This window comes from Neopelma chrysocephalum, unplaced genomic scaffold, assembly GCF_003984885.1.
Source record: "Neopelma chrysocephalum unplaced genomic scaffold, ASM398488v2 Primary Assembly neopelma1_45, whole genome shotgun sequence".
Classification (NCBI taxonomy): domain Eukaryota; kingdom Metazoa; phylum Chordata; class Aves; order Passeriformes; family Pipridae; genus Neopelma; species Neopelma chrysocephalum.
Window position 1 is genome coordinate 3,925,703 of NW_020897704.1, and position 19,147 is coordinate 3,944,849.

The 19,147-nt window shown below is 39.7% G+C and overlaps 1 protein-coding gene across 8 annotated transcripts in view; it reads left to right on the forward strand.

Moving 5' to 3' along the window:
* LOC113965585 (plexin-B2-like) overlaps positions 1–19,147 on the forward strand; it is a 176,119-nt gene that overhangs the window by 95,909 nt on the left and 61,063 nt on the right. The window contains exon 1 of one of the 8 annotated variants that reach the window (XM_027679204.1): positions 14,320–14,431. The exons of the other annotated variants lie outside the window; for them this stretch is intronic. The gene's annotated coding sequence lies outside the window, so the exon portion shown is untranslated. Of the gene's footprint in view, positions 1–14,319; positions 14,432–19,147 lie in introns of those variants that run through there. 8 annotated transcript variants of the gene reach the window in all.

Genomic DNA, 19,147 nt, shown 5'->3' on the forward strand with positions numbered 1-19,147 from the left:
CCTGCCCTACCTCAAAATCCAAATCTGTTTGTCATTCCACCAAGTTACCTTTTGCCCATAGTTTCCAAACACCACCCAGGCATTTAAAAACAGAAATGATCACAGTATAGAAACAACAAAGTCTCTCGCTTAATTCATTTGCATGTGTGTGTACGATCGTGAGAAGGTATCTCCAAATGCAACATGTTGTAGTTGCTTGTCTAGGTGGTTCTATTTTAATCTCCTCCTGCTGGAGGGAAGTCCCATGATCAGGGCCAACCATAAAGTTCTCCCTTCTTTATGCATGGACTTCTTCCAGTTTAAACCACTCGTACGTGATGTCTAACTCCCTTTGAAGTTGATGGAAAAGATTTTTGCTCTGTAAATACTCAGTATATGGCCTAAACACGCACTATGCTGCCTCCCAGAATAGTTTGCAATGGTTAGGATTCCTGCAGGTTTTTGGGACTTGGCCTTGGCTATGTTTTTGTTGTAAATAAATGGTTAGGCTCAGTATTTCAAATATGTCTTCACTGGACCCTGACACCACACGAGAGCATTTCTTCTGATGTTAACATCTGGATTCTAATGTGACTAGTGCTTTCGGATTTTCTGTTTCCCTTGCATTCCTCAGTATGAGATTTACCATGCTTCAGTGAAACCTGGAATGGATGCTCGGAAAAGTATATAAACGATGTATCACTTCTAAGCTGTTGGCTCAATAGCTCCCCTCACCTCTTTTCCTTTCATTTCTGCTATTAATAAGAAACTTTCATTGTTGTCTCCTCTGCCCCTAATCCCATGGAAAAAATTTCAGCTTGGTCTTGGAAGGTAAAAATACCTTGCAGATAGTTCCAGCCTGGCAAATAGGAGGAAAAATTATGGGTAAAACAAAACAAAAATACCCAACAAAACCCTAGGCTAAGCACTGAGATTTTACTCTGGAAAAATCCTCTTGACTTTACAGACCATTTATTTGAATAAAAATTAATGAAAATAGGATATGGGACAGTATAGATATGGCTGTCAACTGATTCCCATGTTGCTCATTCTATACATGGTTGTATTTTCACATATTCTTTGTTTTATCTCCCTAAAAGAGTAGTTTGTAATTCAGACAGCCAAGAGGGAGCATCTTTGAGGGCAGCAATATTAAAAATATTGCTTCTTTTTTGGCAAACTAGAAACATTCTTGTGTATTTAAGAAAGATGGGCTGGATATTTTTGGATGCTCACTAATTCAGTTCAGCTGTTCTTGTTGTTTTGTTTGCTTGGGTTTGGAAAATGAGAGCAAGGAAGGATATATAGAATTACATGAAAAGTAATTCTTTATGGAGCTGCAGACCACCTTGCTTATATATTCTATATCAAGAAATCGATCATTTGCTGTGTCTTAATTTGTAATTCAAAACATGTATCCTTGTAATGGGCGGTCCAATTTGGTTTTATCAAAGTAATCATCTAAGGGTAATATTTTCTCACATAGCTACTGGTATACCAACTCTCATATCTGCAGTGTCTGTTTCTCTTTGATGTGTTTATTCATTTACTTACACAGCAAAAGGTAAGAAAGCTTATGGAAGGAAAAAATAGTCGAAAAAAGAATGGTAACAAAGCTTGTGGAAAACATTGCTGTAAAAACTCCGTTGGGGGACCATACCCCAAACCCTGAAGAAACTGCACCCTACAAAAGTAGAACCACACTATCAGAAGCTGATGGATGGGTTTCCATGCACAGGAAAAGAAAATGTGGATGGCAGTGGGACAGGCTGGAGCTATTTTTCATCTCTACCCATAAGCAGTTTCTTGGTTTTCTTCATCAAGTGAGGAGCAGAGGCAGGAGCAGACAGGATGCCAACCTTGCACACAGTTGTAAAAGGGTGAAATATGGCACAAGAGGAGAAAAGGAAAAATGAAAGTCAGGGAAGCAAACAAAAGACAGACGGATAAAAATCTCTTCAGTTAGTGTGAAGTCCCAGAAAATCTTTAGGCCTCCGAAGATAAGTGGAGGCTGTTCTTCTTGGGCTTGTTTTTCTTTCTGGTGGTGTTCAGCATTTCACATCGTATGTCTTTCCTTGTTACAAGTGAGTGAGAGAGGTTATCTGCATTTTGAGAGGACTCTTTTTTTCCAGCCCAAGACAGTGATTATTCAAGAGAGGGTTTTTAAAACCCCAATAAATCTTTGGAACCCAAGAGATAATCTCAGTATATTGAATGTTTTAAGCTTTCCTTTAAGATGGCATGTTTCTACTGTTCCTTTAACAGTAACAAGGGATATATTTTGTTGCATCTGTTAGCAGTCAGTAGCTTAACAATAGCATTCCAAAACTGTACCAAAAACTTGGGGTACTTGTGCTTATGAGCACCTTGAGGTTCTTGACAGGTCAAGATTGTTTTAATTGACATAATGAAGTAACTGTACTGTACAAACGAGAGACTGTTTTCAGGTTGAGGTGCATTAGTTTGCCAGTATAAATTGCAGCATATTATACAGCCATCCCTAGATGTGAGTTGATAAGCTTGTGCAATATGTCCCTGTTCAGAGTGGTGTGCTCTGGTTTCCTACCTCCTTAAACCTGCTGCTTCCCTCCGAGCACCTGGAGCAGCCAGAAAAGTTAGGGCACAGACCAGTGACTTGTCTCTATGTGGCTTACATTTACTAAGTACAAAGGGATCTGGGCTAAAGGTGATGATGATTTTACAGTGCATTCAGGATGCCCGAGATGGAGAGGGAAGTTACGAGGAACAAAATGCTTTCTTCAAAATTTGGAGCCTGGAATGACTTCTGAAGCTACAGAGTAAGTGCCTTTCTGCATGATTAGTTTAGGCTGTGGCAGCACAGTTGTGGATGATAAATACAACTGGCATAACCTGCTGGTTGTGCTCCTGGGGTGTTGATTTTGAATACAGTTCTGTCTGTCAGGAGGAGTGTGTGGGTGAAACTTCCTGTAGGTGACAGAACATTTACTCCATAGCTCCAAAACTGGAGCACAGCTGAAAGGCAGGAGGACTTTTAGGCATGTGTGGGATCCTGGCTGCTTTTAAAATGTATTTTCAATGCTGTTAATGCACATAAATCACCTAGCCCTTCAGGGACAGCTGGGTTTGTTTTAAACTTGCTAGGTATGATATAATGTTTGTGTAGAGTCAACAATCTCTCTGCAGCAATGGAGTGGAGAGGACTCTCAGGCCATGAGCAGGACAGCCCTTGTCAGGGAAATGAAACCTACTTCAACACCAAATTAATATATTTTGGCTCAACTGCATAGGTGTAAAAAAAAATATATGCAGAGAGGAGGCAGCTGGCTGGTCAGAAAGGGGCACATCAGGGAGTGCTGCATGGGCAGGGGCAAGCAGGTCAGGCAGGGTCTCTGTGTGAGCCACCCCCTGCACCAAGAGCCAGACCAGGGACAATCCTGACTGCCCACGGCTCCTCTTGACTGTCAGGGGACATGGAGGGAGAGTTGGGGAGTGGAGCCCAGCTGTGACTGGGAGCAGAGGAACAGCCTGTGTGGACACTGTCAAGTGTCAGGGATCACCTCCAGCTGAGATGAGACTTTCTCCTTCCCTGGGCTGCTTGACTCTTCATTGCAACCTCATCCTGCAGGATCCTGTTAACCTGGCTCCTTTCTGCATCCCAGCCCTGCTCCTTCCAACCTTTTCTCTCTTTTTTATTTTCCTCTATCTGATCCTGGCCTATCCCCCACCCCAGGGGTTAAGGGGTTTGCTGCCCTCATGCCCTGTTACTCTCCTTGTGCCTCAGTTCCCTTCTCTTTGCTTTTCAGTAACTACATGTGTAATGGGTGTAAACACAACCTTACATTAGTTTTTATATGAAGTGATCAGCCTTGTGATGGTAATTATTCATCATGGCCCTTGCTAGCTTCAGAACTGCATCTATTGAAGTGGAAGGCTGGGTGTGTTGGGTGGGAGTTTTTTGAAGCTGGTTATATTTAAACTAGATTAAAAGGGCAAGAAGTGCTTAAAAACAACTGTAGGTCACTGGCTCAAAAGGGATTAAATAGTATAAATACACAGGAATAATTTAAAAGGTGTCTCAGGTAATATGAAGATGTATATATCTGCTAGCTGCCTGGGCAAATTAGAGAATTAATTGAAAGAGAATGTTAGCTCATTAGCTGAGCAAGCTAATGTCAAAAAAACCTGAAGCTTTCTTTTAAGACTTTTAGTGATTTTTTTTTTCCAGAATAACCTAATAATGAAATGATGCTATGGAAGGCAGCCTTGGAATGGAGGCAAGTGTTCTGATAATCAGCTTCCATATGTTTTTAACTGCATTCTGAGGTTAAATTTTATGCCACAAAGTAGGGTTCCTGCTGCCTCCCTACCCCTCCACATTAGAGGTTAAGCATCGTGCTTTGAAACACATTTTTGGATATGAAAAAATCTTGTGTGTAAAAGCCTTATGAGCAGTCCTTAAATAAGTGCAAGTGTTTATATGTTTTCATATCTTCTATAAAATTTCTAAAATTACTCAGAGACTCCTAATGCTTGTGATCAAAAGGAGTACTCAAAAATACTCAGAACAGAAACAGCACCTTTGAATATATACTTCCATATGGGAAAGGTGGACATCTCTTAGCATTTCAGTAATGAAGCTGTCACACTGTGTGAGAGGGAGGAGAGCTAGGACTTTGTTAAACATTCATGAGACTGAGTCCTGAGTACTAATACGGAGCCACCTTCCCAGAAAGAAAACACCCTGAATTAGTTTTAATTTATTTGTTTCTATTTTGGACACCCTGGGGATCATTTACCACCTCTTCTGAAAACCTTAGTTCCTTCAGTAGAGAAGGAGGAGGAATTTGAAAGGAGGGAGAAGTACTTGATTGTGATCCTGTTAATCCTGGGACTGAGAATTTGCAAGATGTTGGTGGAAACCAGGAAGTAGAATGATTGTTCTAAATGGATTTGGATTTAGAACAGTAATCTGAATTCACGTCCAACTCAAATAGAATGCGTACCATGGAAGTTAGTACTTTGTAATAATTACTTGGGCTTTGCTGGAAAATAGAGTCTCTAAAACAATGTGCTACAATTCAGTGGCCTAAACCTGCTTTCAGGTGTCCTAATTCTCAGTTGTAGCTTATCATCCAAGAATTGATAGAAACATACTGCAATTGCTGATGTGAAGAGTAAGAACAAATTATTTCTAATTATTTCTGAAGGGAAATGTGGAATAGTGGACTACAAAGCCAGCCTCGTAATCATAGGTATATGATTAAGATGGAATATATATTTTTGTTGTTGTTTAGAAAATGTTATGAGTATTTCTGAAAGTAGAAATAGTACTAAATATATTTCAGAATTAATGTACTGTGGTTTAATCATCACAGGTCAACTATAAATGTGCAGCTTTCTTGAGCTGTAAACCACAGGCTATGTAAGTGTTTTGGAATAAAATATTTATGCATTTAGCATTCAGCAGTGTTGCTAATTTAGACTAGTCATTGGAAAACAATGTTCTCTTTATTGCATATTATTAAAATGTAAGTGCTGCCATTTGACTTTATAAGCACTAATAAAAAATTGGTGTGTGTAAATTATTTCTTACCACTTTTAAAGAAATACACCAAAATACCTGTCAGTTTTTTCTAGTATATGCAGCCCTGTGTACAAGTTCATTTTGATTTAAAGGAAGATTACCCTGAAATTAAATTCCTGACTCTGAAATGGGTAGCTGGAAAAGAAAGCCATAAATTGCTTCTTAATTAGACAACTTGAAAGACTGAGAAAGCATATGGAGGGGAGGAAGGAATTTCTTGGGTGGTTTTTTTTTTTTTGGTTGTTTTTTTTTTTGCATTTGGAAAAGTAGAGATTTGGCAAAGTGAAGATAAAAAATTAATGCTTTGTCCAAGGTTAGTAAACTAATTTTATGATAGTCAGCTATGTATTTGAACAGTGCCTGCATATTGCATATTTGTTAAATGAAATGTACAATATCTTTACTTGAGTATCCCTTGAGAGAGGACACCTTTTTGCTTTTCAAAAATATTATGATTTTATGCAGCATCTCAATGCATTACTTATGCCATTTGAGTGTCTTATTAATGCCTTTGGGGAACAAGGAGCTTTGTCCCTAAAACTCGTTAACTGTAAGCTCTTAGTATCAATCTCCTCTGTTTTTCACAGCTGCTTTGCATCTTGGTGCTACCAGGGGATTTCCAGGTAGTTTTTGCCTATGCAAACCCATGATTCCCCTCTCTGCTGCTCTTCTAACAATATTAAATGACTGAGAGAATATTTTCCTGTCAACTCTTTTGCTGATCAGTGGGGGAGATGCTGTGTTTCTTACAGGAAAGGAGATACAAAAGCTGATGAATCCTCTCCAAAGAGAATTTAATTTAATGTCTGAAAGTTGCTTGACCAGATATTATTGGCTTGATAGATGACGGTCCCTCCAGAGCATATACAGATAAGCTGTTTTCATTATTTATGGGCATTCATTAAAGTAAGCAGCCAAAACCTTGTTGAACTTTTAGATTCACCTTTGTGGAATTAGAAGAGTCTATTGTACTAGGTGAGAGTCCAGAAATATTTAGATGTTTTTTGTGAGGATGTAGTGTCAATATATGGTAGAATATTCTTTCCTAGATGAACAGCCTTTATCAAAGTATGCTTTCTTCATCAATGTATGAATTTTTAATTTTATGAGTGATGAGGAAAGTATTAAGCTATCCAGGGATATAAGTTAGTCAAGAGTAAACATTCCACCTAAATAATGTTATGCCTGCAATCCTCACTATCTCATAGGGTGAAGAGCTGTGAATTACTTTATCCAGGTTAGAGACCTTTGCCAGTTCACGGTGCAACCAAAAACTTATGTTCACAAACTCCATGTATATCGTTTGTAGAGTCCATGAGACTTGAGAGGTGGGAAACAAGCAAAAGCATTTTGTCTGCCGCCTTTCTGCTGGCGCACGGTATGCCAGGGAAAACTTAGAAATCTTTTGCCTGCGAGAGAAACGAGCCTCACTTACTTGGAGTAATGTCTAATAGCTAAATTTGTAGGTGCCAACTAGCTCTTTAAAAGGACCGTTTCCAGTAAAATATACAGAAAGGAGGGGGGAGGGTTGCCAGAAGGCAGGAGCAAATTCTGTGGAATACCAAGCCACATGTCTCCTACCCTCTTCCCTTCTCCTGAATTTCTTAGCTAGATCCCTCATATTTTGTGGAATAAATTACCAATACTCTAAATAAATAATTTTATTCTGTTGGCATTTAAGGTAGGTATAGTGTAGCAGGTGTGACTCGGAAGGAAAGGGGGTGGGAAGTGTAGGCAGTAATTTAATTAATCAATTTAAGTTTGTCATTTCTGACTTAAAGTATATTTCCATGTATTTTTTCATTCCCATATGTACTCATGTGGGGTTTTTTTAGTTGATGCTCATATGCTTCTTGTCATTGTACTATTCAAGTACCTCTTGTTCTAGATCTTCTTCACTCCCCTTCTGTCTGCTTTCTATCTTTATGCTCTTTTCTTTCAAATCACATATCCTGCCAGATAGCATGTTGTTATAAACTAGCCACACAGTCCTCATTGCCTTCAGAGACGCAATGTTGAAATGCTCCAGTCAGGGATACAGGAAAATTACAACTCGTACAGATGCAGAGCGAGAACGTGGAGGTACCAGGTCAAAACAGCAGTACCACCCCTGCTTGTCTCTGTCTCTTCAAACGTTGGGTGAAACACATGGCCGCTCAGTGCCCTTGAGTCATCCAAGAGGAGCTTAGCATCACTTTAATCGATCCCCCATTTCACTTGGCAGTCACTTTTGCTGCAATATGGCCATATTTTCTCAGTCAACATAGCATTATTAATTGATAATGTTCAAATGGGTATGTTCCAAGTCAAGTTAAGCACCTTTAATGCTTAACACCAGAGGCTGTAAAATGCCTTACCAGCAAAAACATACTGAACTCCTTTAACGTATGGGGCAATACTGCTCTCCTGAATTGTGCTGAACGTGCTACCACTTAAATGACGCTGTAGATCATTAAATGATCAGACGCAGTAGGGTGTCCAGGACCCTGGCCAGTCTTGGGTAGGGCCGAGGTCAGGACTCCCTGATTTCTGGGATGAAGGACCTCATGGGGCAGAAGGGAAAGGAGAACAGTTCACATGGGTATGAAACATATACTACCTGCCCAAATTTTTAGTTCAGATCACAAGTCATCTCCATAGCAGACCTGATACGTAGATATGTGGTAACCATATACTATACCATATTTCAAGTTTGTTTGAAGTTTTGGGTGCTGCTTTCACTTGTTGGATGTCTTTTAAACCTCTGTCTCCACTGGACCACTCGGAGCGAAGGCGATCTTCACACTCCTCTGTCTGTTTTTCTCTCTATTTTGTATTAACAGGAATTCCTTCACATTTCTACATTTCTACATCTGCAACTGGAGAAGCACATGATCAGCTGCATTCTCCTTATCCTCCTTAGTGTGCTCGTGCCATGCTGTTGTGGCTTTCACTCCTCTGCCTGCTGAGCACACAAGAACTGCAGCTTCAAGAGCAATTTTACCATCTCTCAGGCATAAAGCCAACAGGCAAATACCTTATTAGTATTTTTCCTATCCTTTAGCAACAGAATCTCCACTCCTACCTTCCCATAACCAGTTCTGTCACCAGTTTCTCAAAGAATGTGGTGGATGGGAAACTCTGGTAGAAGAAACCACCTAATCTAATTGTAATTACATAGCAGCAGAGAACATAGGATGCATTTCACTTATAGACTGAAAAGCAAAATATACTATGGTATTTAAAGTAAACTACATCTCTTTTTGGTCAATTGAACAATCTCTTTTTGAATAAGCAGTAGGTTTTCATGACTTTGAGAACTTGCAGTCGTTCATCGTAAAAGGTTTTACTTTCCTCCTGGTCTACTCTTCTTTGTATGTATTAGCTTTTCTGTTTGAAAAATAAGACTTTCTCAGCAGAAGGGTGCTGCACTGAAGTCCTTTAGCTGAAAGTGTATGTTCTACTTGTCAGCACCATTAAAATGCTGAAGTGGCAATGGGTTTATGATTAGATTTTGAATTACATTAGTCATTTACCAACTCCAGAACACAAACTGATCTGTACTTTTGTTGGGAGCTTGTGTAGCTACTGAAAACTACTTTACCAGAGAGTTTTTAAGAGCAAAAGGCTGTGTAGCACAGTGTCTGCATCTCATAGGATGTTAGTTTTGCTTGAGGACAAAAGAGTTTGTTTTGCATTTATAAAAACGTAGAGTGAACCACATATGTCTCCTGATAAATGAGTCTTCTATATGTTTTAGAAGTTACGTGTCTTGTATCTTAAAATGACATTGGGTAGATTCTGGTTGTATGGCTTTTTCAGATTTGTTGGGGGTTTTTTGGGAGCAAATATTCTGTTGCTAAAAATCCACAATTAAACAGACTTTGTACCAGAGGACCATGGAGAATAAAGACCATGGAATAAAGAGCTACCCTCTAATTAGAACAGCTATGCAATACATGAGTGGGGGGATCCATGTCTCCTCTTCAGTACAAGGAGAGGCTGCAATCCAGTGGGAAATCTCAGCCAACCATGAAATTGCAAAACCTCTGGCTGCACCCTCCATTTCCTCATTCCACTTCTTGAATCAACTTGTGACCTTGCCTCTGTAGAGCTGCTACTCGTCCTTCGTCTGGCTGTGCCTACAGCCTGCAAAGTCCCATTGGGACAGAGGGGTTAGTCTTGCCCTCCTCATTGGGTGACGCCAGGTGGCTGAGATAAGTCACTCTTGCTACCAACACGCTGTCTTCTCATTCGGCTTTTGAATCACGTGTGCTTTATTTTTATTTAGCCCTGTGCTTTTATTTGAAAAAGGAAAGGACTGAAGGATGCTGGATGTCACATATTTTTCAGGTCCCTATGTCTCCCCCTGGCAAGTTTTCTTGTTTGTTTTTTTTTTGCTGTTGTTTTGGTTTGGTTTTTGTTGTTGTTGTTGGGGTTTTTTCTTTATTTGTAAATTGTATTTGTTGGTGGTCTAATATAAATCTGCAAGATTTTTACTTGTGTTGTGCACAACAGGAAGAAAAGGAGCCTTATTTCAGGAGAAGTAGATCCTCTGTCGATTAGGTTAAAACATTCCTGTTCACAGAATAACTTTGTGGATTTGATGTATTCCCTTTCAAACACACTGAGAAACTTTGATCAGTGATGGAGTCTCTGTATATTTGAACAATACTATTTTGTTTCAGCCTGTAAAATAAGCTTTTAAAACAAATTTTCAAGTAAAGCTTTTAATTTTACTCCTAGTAAGGAATAAAACTTTGCACAGGAATGTGGAGTAATTGCATGGATGGGTTGATTTGGAGCTAGATAATTTCATCGTTTGTTCACTTGGTTAGAGAGTAGGAGAGACGAGGATGAGAAAAAAGAGAGAAGGTGTTTAAAAATGCATTTTTTTAATTTCTTGACTAACAGTGGCTGGCACTGGTGTTTGAGTAGAGATGTATAATTTGGACTTCAATAATTTGACTGTGGTGGTTTTGTAGACACTTCGATTTTGGAAGATATTTGTGATTGATTGGTCTTTTCTGGCAATTCTGCTGTCTTCTTTTTGATGCATCTTTATTTGGAAGTTCATTGTTTTCATTTTGGGCTTTCCCCTCCCTAAAAATACTGTGGCAAGTAATAACCACAAAAACACCTTCTTTTGAAAACCCTCCCACTTGATCTGTTAAGAGCTTGAGTAATATCATTTATAACTTACACAGAACACAAAATGAAAATGACTTTTTTTAATCCAAGAATTCTTGCAGAGGGTTGTTTTTGAAAGAGTTTGCTGTGGTCACTGCAAAAAAAAATAAATCTCCCATCATTTTCAATTCAGGAGATAAAAGTTCAAATTTTACTTGGTCAGAAACTTGTTTGTTTTGATTAATCATGGGGATGAAAATTCAATCTGGGAAGCCCCATGGTTTCCTGTTTGAAGGAGGCTTGGGTTAGAATACAGTCTTCCAGGTGAAGCTTAGAAATATTGCGGTGTAGTTGTCAGAAGAGGATAAGCGTGACTTCAACCAGCTACATAATATCGCTCTGGCATAATTCTGCAGATCTTAAAGGAAGAAGGTGACTTGAAAAGAGCATCCAGACTTGTCAGGGCTTGGCATGGCAGGCTGGGACAGTGAGTTTGTGCAGGCATTATTCATGCCACTGAGCACTTACACTGGTGTAAGCAGGCCAAGGAATGAGAGCAACAGACACTAGAGCAGAGCAATGCACAGCCATGGCAGTACAGGAAGCCTAAAGCTGAAGGAGATGAGGATGTGCCATGCTTTTTCTGCAGCTGATGCTCTTAATGCTTCTTAAGATGTGTTGGCCAGATTTGTTCATGTGTGTTACACATGTGATATCTGAATGGCGGACTAGTCTCAGCACTGCATTTTGCTTATCTTGCAATTCAGAGCAGAATTTTGGAGCTCTTTGATCCTTGGTATAGCAGGATGGAATTGGTACTGCTGTCATGATGGTTTGATTATTTTTTTTCTTTAATAGTTCTATATGGCCTTCTGTAGTATTGCAGAGCAAACCCTTTCCCCAACCTTTTTCCCTCTGCTCCCCTGTCACCCAAACTGTATTAGGAAAATTTAGAAACCATTTTAAAAGCTTATGAGTCTTTCTGAATGTCTGTGATAATAATGGTTCCATTTGAGCAGAGAGAAAAAGATGTGAATCTGCCAGTTTTCCAAATACCCTGAACAAACTCATTTGTCAGACTGAGAAAATGTTGAGTACCCTTACGATTGAATGAAAAGTCAACAAGTTAATTCCTTAAGTAAGACCGGTTTGGGTATTTTTTTTTCTCTAGAAAAGAATTGCGCTACCTATATTTATCCTCCAGCCATGGTCTGAATTCCTTTGTAATGAAGTGAAACTGTTCAGATCCAGTTTTACCTGTTCCTCAACTTCCTATTTTACTTTCTTTTACTTGTAATCTTTTTTCATGTGTGTTTTACTCTTGTTCAGAACATGGTAGTCACATAAGCAAATAAATCCCTTAGCAAAAAAAACCCCGCCATAACTAGTGCACATAGTTTGTAGTTGTTTTTTTTAGCACAAATTTACTGTACTGAACTTCTACTGGTAGTTCCTTCTGCTCTAATAGCCCACCCAGTTCAAGCTCTGTTTAGACTTAAAGCTACATACAAAATGTTACTGTCAAATGGTGTGTTACCAAAATAGTTTAAATCAGCTGGAAAACTGTGACTCTGCAGGATATTCAGATCCACATTCTTGAGAGCTGTGTCACTTGTTTATGTTTCTTCTTTTTGTTGGTCTTTCAGACTCTCTGGCTAGAGGGTTCAAGTCACCAAGATGCATGTCTTAAAATGGGCTTTTGGGAGAGTGTGTTCATGTGTCTGTCCATCCATGTGTACATGCATTATTTCAGGTTTCCAACACCAGGATGCTATAGCTGCTGCAGCATTAATTGCTATATAATTGCTAGCGTGTCTTTAGGCTTGCTGCAGTATTTTTTAATGCAGTCCTTTGGCACTCATCTTTCCAAACTCTGCAAAATGGTTTCACCTCTTCTTCCGTACAGCCGCGCAAGCTCTCAGGACTCTAGTGTAGCAAAGCCATGTAACACATCCTGGGATACAGAGCAGAAGAGAGACAGAGTCTTGGGAAGAACGGGAGTTTCAGTCAAAGCCCTAGGCCCTGTTGAGTGTAGGAGGACAAGTCATTTTCATTTATTATTCATGCTGTTTGAGCTTTGGTTTTACTTCAAGCCTTGTTGATAAGAAATTTTGAATATATGTACTTGTAAGTTAGTTAGGAAGTGTGTTATCCTCCTGAATAGCTGGCAGCTAAGAGAGTCTCTTGCCTGGCTGAACTGATCCTTTAGGAATACTTTTCTCAGAGCTGACCTCAGAAGTGGGTCTCCCAAATGGTATCATCATCTGCCCACAGACAGGAATAACAGCAGGCAGTCATCTTGGGCTGCTGACAGGGCATTTACAATATATTTGTCTGAACAGCCAAGTCATCCATAAGTGACTTCTGAGTTCCTCAAAATGTGTCATATGTAGGGGAACAGGGGCAGAGAGGTGACTTGCCTGGTGCTTTCATGTATCCCCACTCCCTGCTTGTGCAACCTTGAGTTGCACTGGTGACCTGAAAAGGGCTTTTCCCCCTCTGATTCTTGGGTGCAGCCAGGACCCTTGACCTGATCCCTTCACCATCATGTCTCCAGCATGGAAAGTGAGTGTAGATGTCCCAGCTGTGGTGCCCAACCTGCTTGTTGGAGACTTTTTATACCTTCTAACACTGCGACCTCTCCAAAAGTATTTGGTGTGCTTCTCCTGCTCACTCAGCCCACGTGTTCTGAGCATGCTTTTGTTCACTCATTCTTCAGGTGTGTATCAGAATCAGCCTTGCAGTGAGCTGCCTGGCATGCATGCCAGGGCATGAGCATGCCCTTTAAGAAATGCGTGAAATATCCCCATGTGCTTGACAGTGCCAAACACTTCAGTATCTGTTTCTGTTTTCCCTCCACATGATCCTTCCAAATAAATAACTTGCTTAACACAAAAAAGGATGAAATTAACTTGAAGTCTGACTTGGAGTCAAAGTTTGTGTACACATCTGTGTCTGGCACCGGTGGGGCACATCAGTGCTGCTCAACTGATTCCTAAAAACTACAGCTTGGAGAGTGGTGTTACCACAATCAGTGCCCCAGTGTGGGCTTCTGGCTGCTGTTCCCAGATCTGTAATTTTTCCTCCCTCTTCCATATCCAAGTAGCTGCTCCTGGCCCTTTTCCAGCCTGGATCACACTGGATTGGTCTCAGCTCCTTGGTGAAGTAATAGATAAGGAATGTTACAAGCACTTAAGTTTCTCTTCCCAGCACAAAGGCTTTCCTGCCCACTTGCTCACCAATTACCCAGCATAGCCATACCTGCCTTTTTTTAAGCTCCAACTGTCACACCACGTAGACTCTCTCACATGTTACAATATGCAGCAGACTGAGTCAGCTGAGAGATCCTGGCCAGTAGCAGAGTACTGCTCAAGCTTATGCTATGGCTGCAATTACTACAACACATAGGAACCTCATAGATGGGCTCAGGATCTCATGGGAAACCACAGATCTCTCCTAGATATGTCCAGCATTCCTCCAGCATATTTATAAGCTTCCCCTTTATGCAAAAAAAGAAGTAGGATGATGTGGTAATGCTGAGTCGATAGACACGTGAGGCAAGAAAGTCAAGTTCAGCCTGCAACACAGCAGTGTGGTGGTTTTCACTTAGCATCTTCATTGGCATTACTGTAGTTGTGTATTTACATCATATGACAGCAGGATTTGGAATGTGCTTGCCTCCAGACAGAGGTTCTCATTTGCTAATTGCCTAGTGTCCATGTTTTGGGCCTGAAATGTGTGCAAAGACTTTTTGGAAGGAGAGATTGCCTGCTACAGGTTGGTCCATTTTCTTGTTACATTGTCTGGAATAGAGCTACTTTGGATGTCATTTTGAAATTCAAAACTGGGGGCAGAGGGGTAGATAAAAATTTGTGTCTTTCTCCCTGCTCTATTCCTCCCTCTTTCCTGACATCTGTTACACCCTGGATTTCCAGCTTTTTTGGTTTTGAGTGTCCCTGCTGTTCTGCTTTTCTTTACTTTGGTTCTTTTTCATTTTAGAAATATTTTTTCCCAAACATTTTCTTCCTTCTACATCATCTAATGAAACTAACTGTTGTGGGATGATCTATGCAAGAACTTCCAAATTTCTGCTACTGTCTAGCATTATCCCTATGTCTGGATCATGCTAGACAAAAGGCAGGGGGGGAGAGGGAGCGAGGAGCAGGGAGAAAGGAGGTAGGGAAAGAGTGAACTAAACCAACATGAGTCCTGTAACTAAGAGACTCCCGGAGTCTGAATTTGCAAACTAATGACTAATTTCCCTAAGTACTTGCCTACTCCTAATTACTTCAAGATGAGATTCTTGGATCGCTTGGGGCAGGCGTATATCCTTTAAGTGCCTTGCATGTGTACGTCATAAGAGAATAATTCTGAATTATGTGGAGATAGTGAGATGTTCTTACCCAGATTAAATTTGGCTTTTGTGTTCTGGTCTTGAGGAAGCCAAAGTAGCTTGAAGATCATAGTCAACCTGAGAATACTCCAAATTTTCCTAGCAAAATCATCACGTGCTTTATCCTGCTTGCCCTTGTGGAAAAGCTTCAAGTCTCTGGGGTCCTTGGCCCTTCGTAGTTTTGAAAGTATATGTAATAAACACAAGCTAAATGCTGTATCTCATCAGGGCCCTGTAAAAATATTGAAAAATGAATGATGGGGGTGCTTTAAAGTAACTCGTCATCTGTCCTGTTGGCAAATTTTTGCTAAGCCTACTCCCTCCTTCCTTAATTGTTACTGTGTCTGTATTGTAGGAAGCAGTCCCTCCTGAGTGCTCTCAGACCCTGAGCGAACACATTTCTCCACCCAAGACTTGTTGTGACACATCTGGTTTATATTGAGACTGCTGGATTTCTGCTAAGCCCTCCAGCAGAGAGGAGTCTTTGAGACATTTTTTCTGCATTCCAGCTCTGAGCTATTTGCTAGGGGAAGAGAAAGCAATGCTTTGTCTTTCACTGGTGGAAAAAAAAAAAGAGAGAGAGAGAAATAATACCTTTTGGAATATAACTTGCCTTTTGTAGTAACCCACATGGAGGTGAAGGCCATGGCTCAGCCTTCAGGATGGAATAACCATGTTGCTGTGGTCAGCACGGTATCTGAGCATTTCTCCTACGTCTTTCAAGGTAGTTTGCTTGGTAGTTAATGCTTGCTGATCTATTTTCTGGCTTTGATTTTATTCTGGGTTTTTTTGTTTTGCTGCAAGGCATGCCTTTGGCTATGGAGAGCTGTCTTTTAGACTATAGATTTCCTATAGTATCACTGGAATATACAGTTCATATGTAACTCCTGAGGAGAGACCTAATGCATCTTTGTCACATGCAAGGGCATTCTTACTTTGCAAAATAATTTTCTGAAGTTGATGTGAGTCGATGTGGCCACTGGAACCATTGTTGGCTCTCCTAATGAAAAATTGATGTTCTAAGTGGTGAGACAAATTCTATCTAGGCGTTTCCTTACATTTAAGGTTTTTTCTTTTCTTCAGAGTCCTATAAATCACTTAAGTGCTATTGGAGAGTTAAGATATTTATCTGTTTGTTTGAGAAACCAAAAAAAAGGACCCATTAAAGCAGTTCCAGTGAGAATTGATATTATTATAGCATTTTTTGTTCTTAATTATTTTGTTGCAGACTGAAAACACTAAAATACTTCCTGTTGAAATTCGTTGCTAAGTTAATGTTCTCTTTAATATTTAGGAATGCAATTCTTGGTAATGTCTGACTTAACTAAGACTAATTATCCTTCTTGTCAAGCACACTTTTTCAGCATTTTTGTCCTGCCTTTAAAAGATATGTCAGCAAAAACCTAGTAATAACATTTGAATTAAGCTTGCTGGAGGGGAGTAGAATGAGAAAGCAAAATTTTCATTCAATTTCCTAGGGTTTTTTTCCAAGATTCGAATTCTGTGCAGAGTAATAAAATCACTGGCTTTTAATTAAGTTTAAACAATAGTTTGCCTAAATTTTAACTACATAATTTTAAAGTAGCTATATGGAATTAACTTCCCTTTTAATTACAAATGAAGCCAGAATGCTTCCTGTAACATGACGAACACTGACATAATTTTCTTTTATAAACACCTACAGCTGATGCAAATGGACTGTTTCTTGATTTCTGTTGTGTTCATTTCAGTTATGTTTAATTCATTGTATTCTTAGAATCCTGCTGTCTCTCAGCCCCTTCTGACTCATTTGCATAATATTTTGAAAAGTGTTTCAAGCAGCAGCCTCTGCAGGGCATGCTGTTGTTCTAGCTAAGTAAAGCTTGCATAGGTAGGGGTCTAAGCACCAAAATAAAGTGGTCACCTTAGAACTTCTTAATTGTAGCCCTCTTGTAATTCCTCAGTGTCTTTTCTTAATTGATATTAAATAGATACCTATTCTCCTCATTTGTCCATCAAGTGCTTTGTTCTTCACTGTTTGCCTGAACTGGTCCTGCATAACGTCTAGATGTAACATCTCACACCACCTTTGCCTTGCATGTGCTTACACTGCGATCACTTTTTCACACACAGATACGTTAGAGCAAGCTTGTGAATGCAAAAAAAAAGATAATCCTGTGCATTATTTTTGTCAGATATTCTGTTCCTTCTGTCTCGTAATGTGCTTTCAGCAGGGTCTGGTGGATAAGCCCAGCTTGCTGGTCAGGCTGGTATGCAAAGAGAAGATGCCAGACACCTTGAAAAGCAGGGAGAAAAGCTGCAGCAGAAACACCTGCTCCTTCAAGGTCCAAGCAAGCACCCCAAAGCACTGGTCATGAATGAATGAGCTTGTTAAACCTCTGCCACCACTAAAGCCACCCTTCATGCAAGGTTTATAGCTCCTTTTTGAGAACATTGTAAAGCTAATCTAAGTAAACTTTGCAGAGTTGAGTCTGAATGTCCTTGCTGAAAGTGGTGTGTATCTGCAGTGCTCTTTCTTTCAGAGAGAATGCTTTATGTTTTGCACTTTGTCAAAGAAATTTCCATTAAAAAAAAAGAATGTGGAAGGAATAAGGGGAGATCTTTAATCTACAGGTGATTTGTTTGTAGATATGAAAATAGTATAGGGGACTTAAGTCCTAGATCCAGAAGGAAGCACAAGCAGGAGAGTAAATTATTTCTTCTGAATGAGAGTAAGAACCTAAATCACTCTGTGCTTCTCGAGATGACTGAAGATATCTTTTATTTTAATGAGAACCATATAGGCTTTTGTGTGTGCTCAAATACACAGAATAAATTGAAATTCGCTTTCTGTGTGCTGTCACACATTGAGCCTGGATTGTGGTTGTGCTTCTGGCCTGGTGAGATCAGGTTGAGGGGGTTTTTTGTTCAAACATAAGGGTAGTTCATTCTTCATCATCAATTGAACTCGAGCATTTTCAAGCCAGCTGCCAATTGTGATATGTAGGCTGCTGGCTTTGTGGTGTATTCTTTTGTCCTCATAGTAAGAAACCATGTGTGCTAGTCTGGTGACCTTAACCTTTCTGGAGGTAAAAATGAGTCACTTGTTTGTCCAGACTAAAGTTTTCAGTGAAGTCTTCAATTTTTGTTCTTGCTTTCCTTCTTTTTTTTCTGTTATCTGAGAGTAATGTCCTTCCTTTAGGTGTATGAACTTTGTATAGCCTAGTAAAAGCAAGGAAATGCATTTATAGGTCTTGGTACCAGTGACTAAAACTTTTCTTTTGCTTTTACCAAGGAAAGGTCACCCTGTAATCCAATATACAGTGATATGCTCATAGCAACTTTCAGAGGACCCCCTTATTCCCTATAAAAGGGAATGCATCCATACCCGAGCCAAAAAACAAAAAATCACTATTAAAAGAAAACATACTTGTAGGTTTCAGTTTTACTCAGTGACATCCTCCTTTGAGCTTTTTTTTCATCCCTTATAAATCATGACAGTGAGGAGGAGACAGTGCAATAAATCATCATCCTAAATGGGTAAGTGTAGGGTCTCCTTCTCTTTTTAAGGGGTTTAAAATGTCAAAAGTGAGTATTTTGATACATGGCTTAACTTTGTCGAGTATTGGCATTTCAAACTATCACTAAGGGTCAATCAGACTTATAACCAGTGTTCCATACTTTGAAGATAAAACAATTCATAGTGTTGTGAAATGGTTTAGAGGTCTTGTTGTCTTCTATCTTCGTTTCTGCATGTTTATGTGTGCTCCTCCCATTCAAAACCACTTCTTTTTCAGCTTCGGGCAGCATTAGAGAAAATGGCTTGTGCTTGTTTTACTGAACTGCTGGATTGGAATGAAATATTTGGAAACAATATGGTTTCTTTCATTTGCAAAATGTGTTGAGAGAATTGCAGAGAAAGAGCTGGTGTACCCACTGTTCTTTGGTTAGCTTTTATTTCTTACAAAGTGGGCCAAAGCAGTTATTTCAATTTGGATAAATTTGGATCCATTGGTCTGAGGCATGTTCCTGAAATCTTAAAACGAGAAAGAGGGGTAGTAGAATGGAGGGGTTTGGCTTCTTCCCTCCATTCCTTTGAGGAATGCTGAAGTGACACACTT